Genomic DNA, 16613 nt, shown 5'->3' on the forward strand with positions numbered 1-16613 from the left:
GCCGCCGTCGTCCCTGGAGACCAGAGAACAGCACGTCCCAACCCCCCCCCCCCCCCCCCCCGCACCCCCCAATCCACCCTCCTCAGCTATGTGGCCTACTTTGGATCCATCCCAAGGACTACCTTGAGATGTGTGTGTGTGTGTGTGTGTGTGTGTGTGTGTGTGTGTGTGTGTGTGTGTGGAGTCCCCCCCCCAACCCAAGTTCTTCTAAACATAGATGCAATGATAAAAAACAACAGTCACGAGTGTGCAACAACAACCATAAACAATACGAGGCTACAGTGGTTAAATGTAAATGAGCCTGAACGTTGTTGTTTTTTGGTGAAATATGAGCTGAACAGTTACAACCAAAAAAACCCAAAACAATGATGTTTTTTACAATGGGAAAAAAAAAAATGTAGAAAATGCAGCGTCGCTGGATGCTTCAAATGCTAAATCTCGCTCGTCCGTTTTGTCTAATTCCAACCGAGAGCGTTTTCAGTGGCTCCACTCCCAGAACCCATCACACATAAAGAAATGAGAGGCACAAAAAACGATGCGGCAGTGATGAAAACGGGAGATAACGAAGCTCCAAACTGGTTCAAGGCCAGGAAGAGGAAGTTACGACAAGGTGTAAACAACTGCTGCTGCTAAACTGGGAGTTTCATTTGAGGCCATTTTATTAGATCTGGATGGAATTTCTCACATTAAAAGAAGAACAGGGATACAACAGCGTCACACACTATTTCTGACTCGGCTTGGAAAGAGGTTAACGAGGGATCGTGCGATGGTCACGACCAAGAGGGATTATTATTGTCTTACTGCTTTAGTATCCAGCAACTAACCAGCAGTGAAATTAGAAACTTAGTCTGACGCGGTGATCAAAGAGATTTATATTCATGGTAATCTGACAGGACAAAACCCATCTGCTTTTAAGACTGATTTACACCATAACTTCTAGCAAACAGGAATGTCCTGCAGGGATAACAAAACACGGCGAAGCAGAAGAGAAATTTTCTCGTCACCCTGGGCCTGAAACAGCTGTGCTTTCAAGCACAGCTGGAGTTCCTGAATCCCCTGGAACGCCCTGTGTTCTTAGACAGTCACCTGAAACCGGTGTAGCGATACACAAACACAACACACACACACACACACACACACCCACACACACACGTGGACGTACTGAAACAACACGCATGCAAAAGGCCAGCTCGGGCCGCCGCTCGCTATTTTCATACACGGCTCGGACGTGACTCATAAAGTTATTTTAAAGTTAATCCCCCCCCCCCCCCCCCCCCCCCCCCCCGCTGCCGTGACCTCGCTCCTAATCCGGCCTGCGACAGACACGAGGAGGAGAGTCGGCGTCACCTCCCCTCACTCGTCCCACTGCTCAACAGTCGCTACTCATCAGGCGGAGGTGCAGGAAAAGGTCAGACCAGCCCTGAAATCAAACAGGAGGCCTCAGAAAAACGCCATCGCATGTGCAATCGTGCAATAGAGAGATTTGCTGTGAACTGCGTTTCAGGTCACAGTCGTCCTGCCAGCCTTTCACCGCCGTCGATTTTTGTATTGAGGTCTATTGGAAAATTGCTTTTTGAGCCTGGTGGGATTTTTTTTGCCGCAGTACCTCTAGTGGCCACTGGGGGAAAATAATCAGCGTGCCGCTAAATTCCCATTCCGGCATCCAGTTCTTCTAATACATCCATGGGGCTAACACACAGCTAGTCACTGTTCCAAGCCAGCGGGGGGGGGGGGGCGACTTCAATGGTGAAGTTGGGATCTCGCAAACAGCCGCACGTGTGTGGCTTCATTCAGTCCTTCAACCGTTCAGACGTCCCTCTGAATGAGCTTCGAGAGCCGGATACAGACTGCGAGAAGAACTTCCATTGGCCCATTCCAAGCTGGCCATCAGGCTAACGTGTTCAGAACAGTTTAGTCAAAGGCAGGTTTATAAACTCCAATGTTATTTATTTATACAAAAAAAATGATTTGTACTCCTTTCTGGCAGCCTTTTCCTGTGGAAACATCCAAAAGCTGTGGTGGGCGGAGTATAAAGCAGCAGAACTAAAGAAACCAACAACCCCCCCCCCCCCCCCAACCCCCTCACCCCCTCACCCCCCGTGCAGAGCAGGCGTCAGCGACAACATAATGACATTAATTAAGGCCGGCGCCACGTTTGGAGTCGTAAAAAAAAAAAATAGGTCATTGAGGGGGAGGAAGAGTCGGGCTGGACTTTGGGGGAAAACATACAAACTTCAGGTCAAGAATCCAAAGTGTCGCCCCCTGCAGGGAGGAGCCGGCGCTGCGTTTTGGATGCTCATCTTTGCTTTGTCCCGCTGCTTTGTCTGCGTTGTCGCACACAAAAAACAACCAGCGAGCCGTTTTTTGTTCGATTTTTTTTGCCCTAAACTGCTGCCTTCGAGCGGGCGGGCGGGCGGGCGAGCGAGCGAGCGAGCGAGTGAGAGAGCGACCGCCGGCCGCAACAAAGGAACCGTCGACAAAAGAACAGCGACACAATGGCGGGCACGGCTGAAACCCCGAGAGAGCGCAAGAACGGAGGGGTCAAAGGGCACGGGCGCACACACATGCACATGCCTACGCTACCATGTGTGACGGGCAGATACGTACCAGCGCACGCATCTCACATGTAGTGTGCACGTGGCGCTGCAACAGGTAGCCAACACAACACAACGCAACACAACACAACGCAAACCCCATCGTGACGGCCGTTTCTCCTGCGTGTGTGTGTGTGTGTGTGTGTGTGTGTGTGTGTGTGTGTGTGCAGTGCAGTGCATTGTTCTGCAGCTGATTGCACACACAGTTAAAGAGACTCTCAGGACAGTCAGGTGACTCTTTGTGCGTCTGACAGGAGCAGCTTTGATGTCGCGCTCCTGCTTTTTTGCACAATAACAACATTCCTCACTTTTACAGCGTCTCATTTTTTCTCTCTCTGCTTTCCTGCCCTCGATAATAATGTTCCTCTCAGACTTGTAATTACCGCTTTGGGTCTCACCTCTTTTTTTTTCGCCGCCTGTGGGTCTGTCTGCACTGCTCTTCCTTTCTTTCTGTCTGTTTAATCATTTCTTTTCTTCTTCTTCTTCTTCTTCTTCTTCTTCTTCTTCTTCTTCTATCATTTCTTCAATCTACGATCCTTTGACGATCACAGACTCATCAAAGAGCCCAGAAATATTTGGACAGGTGAGACGGTTTCAAACAAAATCACCATGTGTACATTCTACTGTGAATTCAGCCCAGTGGCCACAGCTGAAGACTGACTGGGAGTCGACAGGAGACACAAGTCACTGCTACCTGCTGAGAATTACTGCAGGTTCAGAATAAAAACTTTCCACGACAAAACAGCGTCTAGTTCCCTTTCTCCTGTCCAGGTGTGAGACGGGTCAACCACGGCTGTACCATCTCCACTATCTCCATAACCTCCTCCAGCACCTCCTCCATCACCAGCACCTTCTCCATAACCTCACCCACCACCTCCTCCAGCACCTTCTCCATAACCTCCTCCACCACCTCCTCCATAACCTCCTCCACCACCAGCACCTTCTCCATAACCTCCTCCACCACCTCCTCCATAACCTCCTCCACCACCAGCACCTTCTCCATAACCTCCCCCACCACCTCCTCCACCACCTTCTCCATCACCTCCCCCACCACCTCCTCCACCACCTCCTCCATCACCTTCTCCATCACCTCCTCCACCACCTCCTCCAGCACCATCTCCATAACCTCCTCCACCACCTCCTCCATAACCTCCTCCACCACCAGCACCTTCTCCATAACCTCCCCCACCACCTCCTCCACCACCTTCTCCACCACCTCCTCCACCACCTTCTCCATCACCTCCTCCACCACCTCCTCCATCACCTCCTCCATAACCTCCTCCATCACCTCCTCCACCACCTCCTCCATAACCTCCTCCGGCACCATCTCCATAACCTTCTCCAGCACCATCTCCATAACCTCCTCCACCACCAGCACCTTCTCCATAACCTCCTCCATAACCTTCTCCATTTCCTCCTCCACCACCTCCTCCATAACCTCCTCCACCACCTCCTCCATCACCTCCTCCACCACCTCCTCCACTGCCTCCTCCACCACCACCTCCTCCACCACCTCCTCCATAACCTCCTCCATAACCTCCTGTTGTTTCCAGAGATTCCTGACCTACAATCAGCCGTGAAGCTCTGCTGTAAGGTGATGATGTGACCTCAAACTCAAACTGACCAACCAGTTCCAACGCAGTCACTTCAGAATGCCCAGATTTCGAAAGGCTGTTGAAACCTTCATACACTCATATGTTATTATTGTTGTTGTTGTCATGGCTGAGCTTCCTGGTTAAAAATACGTCAGGATTATGAGGGTGTAAAAGATTTACAACGTTGTGTCCTTAAACAGCTATTACCTTGAGCTTTATTGCTGTGCCAGCTACTGGAATTGAACGCTGGTGTTGTTTTTTAGCCTTTCAACCACAGTAGGAGGACCGGAAGGACACTCCTGCTACAGAAACACACGTACACAACAATAAACAGCAGCGTGGTTATGAATGCCCAAACTCAGGGGCAACTTTAACTGTAAAAAAACAACAACAACAACATCTCTACATCAAGTTATTCTCCATTGGTTTACTGGAGACCATCATGGCAGACTGACCAGTCTTACGAAACAAGAGAGTTTTTTTTTTTTTTCAACCTGCTTTGCCAAATCAGCTCAACTCGCAAACCTAAAAAAAAACAACCCTGAAAACAATAGACGGATAAAAATAAAGAAAACCTCACTGGCTCATATCTGCACTGGTTTAGCACACAGAGTGGTCGGCGCTGCAGTAAACTGCGGACGGGCAACACAGAGGCATCGTGGGAAAAAAAACACGGGCCCACAGTTATTGTCACAACTACCTTCACTGACTTAAGGCTTTATTTTGACCCAAAGCAGTGCTGGTAAATGTCGGAAAGGATAACAAAGAGCTCCGTCTGGGTGTTGAATATATTTAGCTGCTCCGCTGATCTTTTAAAGCCAAAATCATGGCAGAGCTGGGGGTGCAACGCAACACAACACAACACAACACAAACAGAAACAGAAACTCATTTTCTGACCGACGAAAACAAGGCCTAAATCACGACACCAAAGTTGTGTTTTTGCTTTATTTCCTGCAATTATGGACAGAAAGTTTACACACGGAGCCATAAAGGTCTTAGCAGCCGTGTTCACGCCAACAACTTTCTATGGAGAATCGCCGTTGTGTCAACACTCCCCATCACAATATCACTCTGCCTTCGGTTCAGTGTGTCAGTCTGTGTGTGTGTGTGTGTGTGTATGTGTGTGCGCGCAGTGGTGTGAATCGTTCTCAGTGCGGCCTGGGCTGCGCTCAGGTGGTGCCAACCCGCAATCAGTGCGCACGCAAGCAAACACACACACACACACACACACACACACACACACACACACACACACACACCTCCAACACTACGAGGCTTTCAGCCTTCAGAGAAATGTTATTGCTGAGACTGTGAATTTTCTGCGGCTTCAAGCGACGGTGTAAACACGTGCGATGTGGAAGAAAAAAGAGAAAGAAAAAATTGCACCCTCACTGAGAATAAACAGCCAAAGAGATAGATGGAGTGGACTCATATACTGAGGATTTTGCTGGTCTCAGCAGAAGCGCGGTTCCAAACACTCACTTAAAAGTGAAGGGACTTCCTCCCAGAGCGGAGCAATAACACTCCTGACGCTGAAAAATACTGAAAAAAAAGGTTGTGACCCAGTTTGGTTTGTTTGTCTGTGCGGTCGTTAAGAACCAGAACGTCCCAACTCGGTTGGTTCCTCTTGAAACGAGCTTTTTCTTTAGCTTCAAGTGTTGCTGTGATGAAGGAAGCAAATCGTTGCTCCTTTGGGGATTGAAAGTGCTCAGCAGTGCCAACAGTGTGTCCCTCTTAATGTTGAAATGAGTGGAAAGCTCCTCCGGTCCGCATTTGGCAGCTCAGGACTGCACGGCGTGCCAACCGGGCTGGAAGGGAAGTGGGAAGTGCAATTCTAATTTCCAAGCCAGGCTGTTCAGGTAAAGAGTGAGATTTTCACGTTCTTTGGGGGCTAAATGGACCCGTGAGAGCTCAGGGAAGCTCGCGTGTCAGCGACAAGGGAAACACTGAGGGGGGTCCTGTTGGGAACCGTGTCACAGGTGTCAAAGCGTCTGATGTGGTGGCTTTGAGTGGATTATTTTTGAGCTGATTGACCACAATAATCCTTCAACTTCATCTTCAACGCTGCTTTAAATAGTCTGATGCAACGTGAGACGAGCCGCCCTGCTGATGTCCATCACAACTGTTGCACGTATGTATGAACTGGTATCACACTGTATGGTGGTGGTGGTGGTGGGGGGGATGGTGGTGGGGGGTTTCTCAGAGGTCATCCCCCGAGAACTCTGTCGTCCTTCTAGCTCATGTGAGTAGCTTGGTGGGATTGTCAGAGGCTCTTGGAAACAGCTGTGAGCAGCCTGTTGTCAGATCTGGGAATCCAGAATTCACCTGGAATCATCCTTGGCGCTCAGGAGCAGCGCGTCGCCAAGAGGCGCCAAAAAGAAGGACAGAGTCGAGGCGCCGAAACCAGAATAAGCTGCATCAGTTTGAACCAGAGGTGGCCAAACTTTTAGACTGCTGGGCCACCAAGCGGTTGCCAGGTTGTGGCAGCCACATTAGCGCTAACAGCAGTATTAAGATAGACAGCAGATCAGGCAAGGGATGGTTTGCAACAATGATGTTAACTAGCATCTCTGTAAAAACAGTGCTGAAAACACATCAGCTCTGATCTAACAGCTTTTTGACTGCTGTTAGCAGGCTAGCTGGCTCAGCTATGCTACGCCAATCAACCAATACGCTACTTTCATTCTGCACCTTTCCTAAAATGTTCTTCTTCTTTTTTAAAAAAAACAAAAAAACAGAGGAAAGCGCACTGCTGGTTTGTGTGATAGTGCTGCGGCTGTTCAGTCAGCAGGAAGCCTGAACTGAGGCTGTTCAGCAGCACACTGACAGCAGCGGCACCTCTGAGGTAATATTTAACCCTCCTGTTTGTGCGATGCCTCGATCAAACATTCCTCATAGACGTGAAAGAGAGACGACCCTCCTGCATGATGTCACTGACTGACCCTCCCTCATCCCACCTGCCTGCAGTAGCAGCTGAAAAAGAGCTTTGTTGTCTAGAGGCCTCCTCCTAATTTTAATGTTTTTTATTACGCCACACAATATTGTGTGTTTCTGTGTACTATTATTTTGTTTTTTTTTTACACATTCCAGTCCGGTCCAGTTTTTCTTTTTCCTCTCAGGAGGACGTGTGATGTATGTCACGGGGTAGAAACGACACATAGATGATCCAAAGAGCGCCACCGTCAGGCCAAACTGGGCGGCGCCTCAGCGCTGGGGTGCGCGCGGACTCACAGTTTACCGTCACAACATGTGGTGTTGTCGCAGCACACTGACACTTTGCTGCTTCCCAGCCAGGATAAAAAAAACAAACAAACAAACAAAACAAAAACAACACCTGCTGGTTCGTGCAGAGACTTGAAATTCGGAGCACAAAGCTCAACCACTCAGGAGGGCTTAAGGCCTTTCTTATGTTTAGAAAGATGGAATGGATGGATGGAACTGTGCAGATTTATAGAGACTGAGTCACAAAACTGTAAGAAAAGTAAAAACCTCCCGCTACTCTACGCTACAATAACTATAGTTGTGATTCTAATTCCAGTAGTTATTGCGTGTCTCAACACGTAAAAAACATCAATATTCAGGACAATATTCTGGACCTTTGGCCCAGCGGCCTGATTGTTCCTCAATACCTATCTAAATTTTCTTAACATGCAGGAGGCCTATAATAATCTTACAATACAAAACAACTTCATGGCTATATTGCATCAGAGCCACTAACGTCACCTTTTATTCATTCTTCTGTGAGGTACATATATATATATATATATATGTATATATATATATATATATATATATATACATATATATATATATATATATATATGTATATATATATATATATATATATATATATATATATGTATATATATATATATATACATATATATATATATATATATATATATATATATGTATATATATATATATATATATACATATATATACATATATATATATATATATATATACATATATATATGTACATATATATATATATATATATATATATATGTATATATATGTACATATATATATATATATATATATATATATATATATATATATATATATACATATATATATACATATATATATATATATATATATATATAAATACATACATGTATATATATATATATATATACATATATATATATATATATATTTCATATATATTTTAGCTTTTTCAAAAAATATGAGACCGCTCTTAAAATTTTGCCCTGAGGCTTTCGGGGGTCTGATGGGTTAATCGGGGGGGTCCCACCCTTGACCCTTGCATCCCCCTGTGTTTGGCTCACTGCCTGCGGCTGCGCAGGTAAGTGGGACGAGCCGTCGGCATGCCAGCGAACAGACGTCATCAGTCCGTCTGGTCTGAGCTCAGCAGCTGCAGCTCCAGCACGCTGCTCATAAAGACGTCCGGCAGCCAGTAAAACCTCCACACGTGCTTCTCGGAACAGATGCCCTGCCAGAGGTTGCAGCCACGGAGGACCAACCCGTGCAAGCAGCAGCAGCAGCAGCAGCAGCAGCAGCAGCAGCGGCGGCGGCGCCAACGCTGTTCTTCCGCTTCGTGTGAAGAAGAATGAGAAAAAAAAAAGAAAAAAAGAAGGGTCTTTAACGGGCATGGGCAAACTATGGCCCGGGGGCCATGTGCGGCCCATTCAGCTTCTTAATCCGGCCCGCCGAAATTGAGTAAGTAAATAAATAGTAGCTGTATTTGATCTATTTCTTCAGTCATTTCAATGAAGAGCTAAATACTGTGGGGCTTCAAAGACGCTTTTCTTCATTTTCAATAGCAAGCAACATGTTTTCTACTCATCCCATGTTATATTTGTGGCCCCACCAGTCAGAGAAGAGTTGCCCCCCCCCCCCAGCCTTTCATCTCAACTGTCTTGAGATCTGAGCGGCAAGTAAATAGGAGCATCACACATAATGCACACACATACACACACACACACACCTTGGCAGGAGGTGCATTTTATTCTTCGTGTGATGTTGAGCTGCTTCAGGTTCCCTCGCAAAAGATAATCTGCTATTGTGGCTGCAGGCTTATGTCTAGATGACAGCGCTCATATGGCTTATGTGTGTGTGAGTGTGTGTGTGTGTGTGTGTGTGTGTGTGTGTGTGTGAGTGTGTGTGTGTCCTCTGGGAGTGATACGCGACACCCTGAGTGATCACTGGAGAGAGCGGCACTGCGTGGGAACTGCTAACGAGGCCGTGCCGACCAGCTGACGGCTGCTCCTCCAGTTACGACGCCACAACACACAACGGCTTCGATCGACCACGAGCTCAACTTTGACTTTTACTGCCAAGACTCTCGACTGCAGGCGGGTTGCCCTCCGCTTGTAATGTCATTACAGTTTGCCCTCTCGGATCGGCCTGGGAAGCCCTCGCCGTGCAGGTTGTGCAAGACGAATTTCAGGGGAAATTAAGTTTCCTGATCTCATCTTCATTTGGTTTGGCTGCGCAGCCTGCAGGACGTCCCGTCCCGTCATGTGATGTGATGTGATGTGCAGCATTAGAGCCCCGAGGATGACGAACTGGAGGCCAGCTTGACCTACAGGCCGAAGGAACATGCAAGGACTTTATCCGGTCCCTTCATTAAGAATTACTCCCACCAATGAATGCGACTTTATTGTGACCCTGTGCACGTCATGAAGCACAAAGTTGTTGTTTTTGGAAATCTTCCTCCAGATAGAACAGTGAACCTTTTTCTATGGATCCAAGCAAGCGTTGCTTCAACCTGAACATGGAACAGGCAAAGCTTGATACTATACAATAAAGAGTTTGACACATATGATATAAACATACAGTTTATAGGGTTAATTCTTACTGAAAACTAGGCTTTAACTATAATACAAGTGAAGGGCTCCAGTCAGTCCAAGATTTCACTTTAATTATTTGACATGACTTGATTGAAATCTGTCCATTCCTGTTGCTGCAGCTCTTTGGCTCTGACTGTTAAATCTGTGAGTTGGTTTGGTTTTTCATTCAGAAGCGAGATGAAAAACACAACAAAAACAACAGTTGACACAAAACGTGTCTGAACCAGGTTGTTGTTCGTGCGGGAGCCTGGTCTGTTTGCAGGTTGGCGCTCAGGCTGCACGACTGTCTTGTATCTGTTAACAAGTGTTAACTGGAAGACTAACGACCCAAACTGTTGAACTGCTGATGTGTCTGAGCGAAAAACTGGGTCAAACTGGCTTCAGTGTGCAGCGAACCGGCCGAGTGAAGTGAAGCCATCCATCAAGTGGACGCGTTGCCTTCATTTCAAGGTGTCGCTGTCAACAGAACAGCGCAAAAACTTTTCATGCACGTGTGTACACACACATACAAACACACACACACACACACACACACACACACACACACAACTCTCTCTGTGTTTGGGCTGTGTGTGTGTGTGTGTGTGTACATACGGCTTTCAAGCTTCAACAGGGCGGCTGAATTCCTCGAGACCACGTTCAAATATACCGACACACACACACGCGGCCTGAAACGCAGGATGTGTACACGGAAACACAAGACGGCTGCGCTGCGCCGCCGTGTTTACCTACGACCCGGCCGTGGCAACAGGCAGGAGAAGAAGGAGGAGGAGGAGGAGGAGGAGGAGGAGGACGATGAGAGGAGCGCAGAAAGTGAACCCGACGCCCCCCCGACAGGCTTCAAGATGGAGACGAAACTTGAGACGGCGTGAAGTGGAGGAGATGGTTGAGGGTTCGGAGCTCAGCTGCTCACCAACCAGGACCAGGGTGGAAAGTGTTGCACTGGGTAGCGCAGTACTTTGTCGAAATTTTAGAAATGCCACTTTTATTTCGTTAAAAACTGTGACGGAAACGCGACTAATTTGGACCAGAGCAAACACTGCCGTGACAATAGTTGCATCAGCCAGCGACCCCTAAAGTTCTTCTACTTCTCCTTTCTTAAGCAAATCTGACAACAACGATCTGATCCCAGGTTCAACAATCACACTGCCACAGTCACTGGATATTGAATGCATCTGAATCTGAAACATCCATTAACAGTGGTTCAGCAAATACACTATTACACTTGAAAGACATGAATTAATGACATCTGGGTTCAAAATGGTTTTGTGCTTGACTCAGCATCTCCTCCCTGCAGGCAGCACAAGGCCCAGGTGAGAATCTGAAATATTCTTCTCAGCTGGGTGTGTCCAAAATCCATACTACTGTAATAAATACTTGTGCGTTCACAATGAGAAGTATGTAGAAATGCAATGCAAAGAGTCCCTCATCACTGCCGAGGCTGCAGAACCGGCATGAATGTTGTTTCGGCAGCAGAGTTGAGTTGGAATTTTCTGTTTTGCTTTTTTTCTCATAAAAAGAAACAAACAAAGAAATCTGAGACGATGATTTGATGAGATGACGAGACATTTTCTGCGAGATGGCGGCAACAGTCTGAGGTGACCACGAGTCAAAACAAGAGGGAGGCAGAGCAGATGATAAATGCTGATGTTTCAAGGGTAAATATAAAACAAAAGGAGGAAAACGCCTCCAGAGACGGGCTGCAACCTCAGCACAGAACCCTGTGCTGCTGCTGCTGCTGCTGCTGCTGCTGCAGTGACCAACCGACCTGCAGCACAGAACAGCTGCTGACTGTTTAAAGAGGGCGATCCCTGCTCCAAAGTCTGTAGCAAATATAACTTCTGACCCCTCCATCATGACGTGCAGCACACGCTCCAGTCCGACTCGTCTTCAGTGCCGCCGAAGACTTTGCAGCCTCGGCATGGAGTGACGGCGCCCTCTTTGCTACGACGACATCAGGAGGCGGCTGCAGCCACAGAAGATGAAGCCGACGGGTGACGAAGAGAATAGTGCAGAGGCTACAGGAGTGACTGTCTGATCAGAACCAGAGGGAATCATTTTCTCATAAATTGAGAGAAAAACAAAAAACAAAAAACCCACTGAAGTTCACCAGCAGGTGGTGTCACAAGTGGCCAATAGGAAAACCTCCAATTGTTGCTGCTGCCTCGACTGGCACTAAAGAACCCGACTGCTGCGTTTTTGAATCCAAAGCCTCTCCTTTGGCTTTTTGCCTGATGGATACGTGTCATAAATCCAGCGGCAGGTATTTGGAACGGCTCCACCTGGCACGCCGCGCTACTGCTTGCAAGAGTGTGTGCAGCAGAAGACCTTTTAAAATAATAGGAGGAGACGTCTCCTGATGAGTGCTCAGCTCTGTGAGTAGCTGAGTTTCCACGACAGTTTTTCGCAAAATTAAAGTGATATTTCTAAAATTTGGACAAACTCCAATTGTGATTTGCAGGCGTTTCCATTGAATGGTGTGAAAGGCATAAGCCGCAATTCTAATTACGTTTGCTTTTGTTTGTTTGCTGTCGTGAATGGTTGTTATATTTTTCTCTTTGATTGCTTGTAAAAAAAAATATTCCGTCTCCTCCTCCAGCCAATCATAACGCGGCATTTTCACTTGAAGTGAACTGGTCACGTGACCCCGTACGTCACGTCCGGTGACGTGTAAATGCGAAACAGTGTTTCCATGACACTTTTGCGATATACCTCTGTGGATACGTCTGAAAAACCGTCTCATGAGAGCATCAAAACCTTTTGTGCATATTTGAGAGTTCAGAGTTTTCTTGCCATATTTAGGTTTTGCACAATTCTAGGGCTCATGGAAACGCAGCTACAAAGGAGAAACGACTTGCAGAAACACCTTCATGGAAACACTGCTCCGTAGTTCTTGCTGAAGCCCGAACTCCGACTCTCCAGCGCCGCCGCCCGCAGTGTAAACACGCTGCTGCTTTCAGACGCGCTGGCTGGAAAAACAGAGGCCTGTTTAACGCCAGGTGGATATTTTTACAGAGACTTCAGTGCCTCCCGGCAGGTTGAATTTAATTTACACCCCTGGCACGTGAGTCCTCTGAGCTCGCTCCTTTGAGCGGGAACTTGTTTATAGCCTGATGAAAGGTGAAGGCTGGGGAGTTCTGGACGGCTCGGCTCGGCTCTGTGTAAACTGGCAGCACTGAAGGCAGGGGTACTGAAAGTGGGTCAGGGGGAACCCATAATCCCCCTGTGTCCTCCTCCGACCCCTTCCCCCAGTTTAATTCACTGCTGGTGGATGTGATAGCAGTAGCACTTTTTCATATGCAAGGTGACTCCTCAGCAGCAGCCGCAGCAGCAGCAGCAGCAGCAGCAGCAGCAGCAGCAGCAGCCGCAGCAGCAGCAGCAGCGAGCTGTTTATTTGCTCTGCCTCGCTCTCCCCTGAGGATGATTTCCAGCTCCTCTACTGTCAAATCATTTTAGCCTTCATAGAAACTTGAAAAAAATTACATGAGGGCACAATGACACAACTCTGCGGGCATTTTTACACTAAAATGGGCTTGAAAAGATGACATTGAAAGAATTGGTGGTTCTGGCAGAAGCCTCAAATCACACGAGGGAATTTGTGGATTTAAAGTGAAAGTTTTGAGATGAACAAACACAACAACACAAGTCATATACCACACTATGTTTTGATGTCTGGGAAGGCAACAACAACAACACAAGGCTGCACTATATGGAAGCACTACTGACTCTGAAATTCTTTCCACTGCTCTGACTCTCTTCTGCCCAGTTTGTCTTTGTTCTCTGCAGACAGCCACAGCTAAAATGTGGGCAAATGACCAAGTGTGTGTGTGCGTGTGTGTGTGCGTGTGTGAGAGAGAGAGAGAGAGAGAGAAGCTGTGCCAACCTGAACATTCTGACCTGCAGCTCCAGCGAGGCCTCTCTGAATGTCGGCACCTCCTGGAGGAAAAACACTTCTGTTGAACTCTGCAGAAATATTTTCTTTTTTTTTTTTTTTTTTTCCACAAAGCCGATTGTTTTCCATTTGAGGGTTTTTAATTTTCAATCTTTATACTAACAAAAGGCTGTTTTTTTTTTTTGTTTTTTTTGAATTATTATGCCACTCCTGGCTGTAAACCCCAGCAGCACCTTCACTGACATGGCGTCTATCTTGCCTCCCCCTCAATCCGACACGGACGACATGCGCTGACCTCCGACTCTCTGTGCTTTTTGGCTGTGCTGCACCCTTCCTCCCTCCTGAAAAGTCAGACTCTCTTAACGTGTTGCTCTTTCCAAAACAACGACCAGCAGATTTGATATTGTTTCAACAGAAACTTTGCTTCGTGTGTGTCTATAAACAGCCTGCAGCCTTTAAACACACGGTGGACGGCCGGCGGGAGGCAGAGCAGGAATTCAATAGAGTGATGTCACCACTGCCCTCATTGGAAAACAATCTCGAGCCATTGTTGAAAACGTCGCTACGCTGGAGCTTCTTCGGCTGCGACATTTCGCGAAAGCAATTTGTTGCGGCTCTAATTATCGACCCTTCCTAATTACCGGCCACCAGTCAATAACCCATCCTCTTTCGTCCGTCGTTGCTATTCACTGTGCCTCCAATGCGCATTGATTCGGGGAGAAAGACGACGCGTGTGTGAGGAGGTTGCTGGTGAAAGGCCGCTTCACGTCTACAGCACGGAGCCAAAGATTCGGCCAATAGGCCTCATCCAACAGGGACCCCCTGGCGATCTCAGCGTCACTGTCCCGCCGAGCTCGCTGCTAGTTTAAACAGAGGAAACACTACCCCCTGGTGTCTACTTTGTGCTATTACCTCCTAACGAAGCAACCTATGCCTGCGGTGAACTTTGCTGTCAATGATGCAGTAGCACAATGATCAAGTCTGTGAAAGTCTCTTACTGAATGTTGGACTTGGAGTCGAAAGCAGAGGATTGTGGGAAGCCAAGACTGCTGCAGGAGTGAAATGAATCTGAAGCAGCAGGAAGAAGAGAAAAACACACAGGAACAAGTCAGTGGCGAAAAGGTCAACCTGCACAGCCAGAAATGAAATATGTTTGTTGGCAAGTGATGTGGTATTGTTCCTGGGAAGGAGTTACCTCCCCCCTGCTTTGTGACAAATCTTGAGGACACGAGGTCTCTATTGCACCACTTCATTTGGCCATGTCAACCCACATGCCAACGTCTCAGCCTGACGCTCTTCTTGAGAGCAGGAGCAGAAAGAAAATGGCAGTCGTTCGTATGCTGGATCTTACATGTGATTGGTCGAGAGAGTCACATGATCAATTTCACTGTGAAACAAACATTCTCTTAATGTTGAATTTCTTTCCCTTCTTTAAATTCCTTTCACATTGAAGTGAAGTAAAGCAGTGTATTGCAGACCTTTGGCGAGGTCTGCACTGCAGCACCCTTTATGAAATCTGACTCATTATTCATCAATCATACCTAAACAGTCTGAAACTGTTCAGGTAATTCAAGAACGTGGGACTTCACCACCAGGGGATGTAGCTCAGAGGTAGAGCGTGTGCTTCGCATGTACAAGGTCCTGGGTTCAATCCCCAGCATCTCCAAGTTCAGGTGACAAAACTTTATAGTGGGGAACAAAAATGACCATCACCTTGATGCACACATTTAATTACACAACACATTTAGCACTACTAGCAGGGGGATGTAGCTCAGAGGTAGAGCGTGTGCTTCGCATGTACAAGGTCCTGGGTTCAATCCCCAGCATCTCCATCAGTTGGACACCGTCTTCTGTTTTCAAGTCCAGGTGACACAACTTTCTATAACAATGACCACCTTTCTTTCAGGAAGACAATTTACATCACCTTGATGCATAGATTTCTTGCACAAAGAGGGCATGATCAATTAGCACATCAAGTCTACCTACTTCTTTATTCGAACAAAACACTAGAACAAACAGACTTGCACCTTTCAGCTTTTCTATAGAATTAGGTGATACATAGGTAATTCAAGAATGTCGGCACTTACCACCAGGGGATGTAGCTCAGAGGTAGAGCGTGTGCTTCGCATGTACAAGGTCCTGGGTTCAATCCCCAGCATCTCCATCCTATGTGAAATTTCTTTTCTCTCCTGCAGATCCCAGGCTGTGATGAAACTGATGACCAAGCAGAGTCTGACATTGCTTATTAGAGGAGTGTGAGGACTCAACAGCTGAAAATCTAACTGCAGCAAGAGACGGGGATGTAGCTCAGAGGTAGAGCGTGTGCTTCGCATGTACGAGGTCCTGGGTTCAATCCCCAGCATCTCCATCATTTACACAACCTTCTATTATGAAGTCCAGGTGACACAATTTTGTAGCGGGGAACAACAATAATCATGACAGTTACGCACACATTTCTCGCACAGAGAATACAAGAAAACAAAATCAATGAACACATCACTTCTATCTGCTTCTTTATCTCAACAAAACAGACAAACAAACAGACTTTGTCCCTTTCAGCCAAGCTTCTACTCACAGGGGATGTAGCTCAGAGGTAGAGCGTGTGCTTCGCATGTACAAGGTCCTGGGTTCAATCCCCAGCATCTCCAACATGAACAGGCACACCGTATTTCACATTTTAATACAGTTTTCATGAAGCACACCGAGAAT

The 16613-nt window shown here is 47.0% G+C and overlaps 5 non-coding genes across 5 annotated transcripts; all 5 read left to right on the forward strand.

The window, feature by feature from the left end:
* The first annotated feature begins 15498 nt into the window (after window positions 1-15498).
* Window positions 15499-15570, forward strand: trnaa-cgc (transfer RNA alanine (anticodon CGC)). Its single transcript has one exon. It is a non-coding gene; the product is annotated as a tRNA-Ala (tRNA).
* Window positions 15571-15664: 94 nt separating this feature from the next.
* On the forward strand, window positions 15665-15736 carry trnaa-cgc (transfer RNA alanine (anticodon CGC)). The gene has a single exon. It is a non-coding gene; the product is annotated as a tRNA-Ala (tRNA).
* Window positions 15737-15996: 260 nt separating this feature from the next.
* On the forward strand, window positions 15997-16068 carry trnaa-cgc (transfer RNA alanine (anticodon CGC)). Its single transcript has one exon. It is a non-coding gene; the product is annotated as a tRNA-Ala (tRNA).
* Window positions 16069-16200: 132 nt separating this feature from the next.
* trnaa-cgc (transfer RNA alanine (anticodon CGC)) lies at window positions 16201-16272 on the forward strand. Its single transcript has one exon. It is a non-coding gene; the product is annotated as a tRNA-Ala (tRNA).
* Window positions 16273-16480: 208 nt separating this feature from the next.
* trnaa-cgc (transfer RNA alanine (anticodon CGC)) lies at window positions 16481-16552 on the forward strand. The gene has a single exon. It is a non-coding gene; the product is annotated as a tRNA-Ala (tRNA).
* The last annotated feature ends 61 nt before the right edge of the window (window positions 16553-16613 follow it).

Source organism: Nelusetta ayraudi, unplaced genomic scaffold, assembly GCF_046127955.1.
Source record: "Nelusetta ayraudi isolate G7.1 ecotype Tasmania unplaced genomic scaffold, CSIRO-AGI_Nayr_v1 ptg000060l, whole genome shotgun sequence".
Taxonomy (NCBI): Eukaryota; Metazoa; Chordata; class Actinopteri; order Tetraodontiformes; family Monacanthidae; genus Nelusetta; species Nelusetta ayraudi.